This window comes from Gossypium hirsutum, chromosome D11, assembly GCF_007990345.1.
Source record: "Gossypium hirsutum isolate 1008001.06 chromosome D11, Gossypium_hirsutum_v2.1, whole genome shotgun sequence".
Taxonomy (NCBI): Eukaryota; Viridiplantae; Streptophyta; class Magnoliopsida; order Malvales; family Malvaceae; genus Gossypium; species Gossypium hirsutum.
The window spans coordinates 64,637,210-64,639,461 of record NC_053447.1 but is presented as its reverse complement, the minus strand read 5'-3'; positions in this window follow the sequence as shown (position 1 = coordinate 64,639,461).

The following is a 2,252-nucleotide window of genomic DNA, read 5'->3' as shown; positions in this document are numbered from 1 at the left end:
TAACCGGCAGCTCCCCAAAGTCTGAGTAAAGGGACCCAGTCGAAATCCCCACATCGATACAGGATCTCGTCGGGTACCATCCAAGGAGCTTTCCATTCAACGTCATCCTCCTGAAGATTTTGGAGAATCGTCATCCACTTTTCTTCCGTGATGTCGTCTCGTCTTGGTGTAGCAACTTGTTCCTTCAATGGAGAATAGTCTTCTGAGAAGACTCGATAGGAGACATTTCCACCTTCCAAAGTGACTATGGAACCACACCAATAGTAGCTGCGCGCATCCGATGAACCTTCCCTCCCCTGCTCTTCGACATGCGCTTAGAGATCTGAAGGTTTCTGCTAAGATTGCCGGGATGGGCGTGACTCCTTTACTAAGCCGATCGAACAAATCAGAGACGGCCTCATCTACGTGCCTTAAAGCTCTAGGGAAAATTACCAATCCATAGATACTAGAGCGAAGACATCCACTCTTTTCTTCACATCAGGGTGTGCTAATACTAAATCTCGCAAGCTTTTCCAAGGAACGCATTTACTGTCTCCTTTCTGTTGGATCCGGGCAGCGACCCACTGTTCGCTCATCCCTGTAATGTCATCAATTTTTTAATAATGTCGGGACACTAGCAGCTCTAGAATAGGCTTTGTCAATTTGAATCTTTGGACACCGAAGCAGGGTCGTATATTCTTCCACGGTGGGAACCAAGTCCACTTTTCCAAAAGTGAAACAACTGTAAGCAGGATTCCAAAACTGGGCTAGGGCTCGGAATAAATACTTGTCCACTTGATACCAAGTAGGTAAGGCAAGTCCCCGTAGTCACAGTAAAACATCTGCTGGTCCGTCGTCCATTGATCCCTATTCTTTCATTTCTCGAAGATCATTTGATACGCTGATACGGATGAGTCCATAACTCTGATACGTACCCTTCTGCAAGACTATCGCCTTTCTCTCTCCACATCGTCTCAGCCCATAATCGTACAGCTGCATTGTCTTCTACTTTATCAGAAACCTCTTTTCCATGATAAGCTTTCTATCTATACTGAACGTGAATCGACACCTCTTTTGAAATGAAAATGCCATGCAATCACAAACAAGCAAATTAGAGCTGGGATTAAAGTAAACAATAATAAATAAAGCATCTATTCGGTAAGCACTAGGGTTAGAATAACTCTATCTCGGTGGGTTCTTACGGCTCGCTATATGTGGTTTGGTTCTAAAGTAAGGGTACCTGAACAGCAGATTCCTCGATCCTCACCCATTATAGGCTCATATGGACGAGTTCAGTTCAGGGGAATACATTCCCTATGGCCATGCGGAGATGAAAATCTCACGAAGACATAGGTACGGATGTACCCGGAAGCGATTCTTCCCATGCGGAGGTGAAAACCTACGAAGGCGTAGTTCTCACTCCCACTTAAAAGGGTAGACAGCGTCATGCAATGCAATGTGCAGAGTATAAAATAAAATACAGAACAGATAAAAATATAACTCAAAACAAAGAGATGCAATGAAAGGATCGTAAATTTAAATCAAATTTTCCACTTTCAACAAAAGACAAAAATAATCAACCGTGGCTTGACTCTCTTTTTCCCCAGTGGAGTCGACAAGCTGTTGACACCATTTTTTGATGAAAAGGGGTCGACTTGGGTTTAAAAAAAGAATGAAGACGGGAGTCGCCACCATCCTTTTTTGACGAGGTGTGATCAGGTCACCTCAAAAAGTGGTTGTTTTTAATAAATGATTTAATTTTATTAAAACAACGATTTTGGTCTACGAAATTCAGAAAAATGAGTTCGGGAGCGGTTACGCACGAGGAAGGATTAGCACCCTCGATACGTCCAAAATTGGTACCTAGTTGATTAATTAGTGTCTTAGTGTCGAAAATGAAAATTTGAAGAGTTTTAAAAAAGAACGATCCTTAAAGAAAATCTGATATCGGAATGAAACATAAGATTCTCTTGTTCCGAAGAAATATCACATCCAGCACGTTAGACCGATACTCTAACCATCGAAACCAAATCACCTTAAGTTAATGAAACCATACTTTGAAGCTTTAAGAGGAATTTGCTATTTAGTCAAACGAAAATCGAAACCCACACGTAGACACGTTTCCGGTCCAACGCGAAATATTGCCTTATTTAGAAAATTTTCCTTTTGGTGTTAGTGTCAATGCTGACAAAACAATAACGAATACACAAGGTGAGCAAAGTAAAACAAAAAATTGAATCAGGATAACAAAACAAACAATAGAAAAATGAATA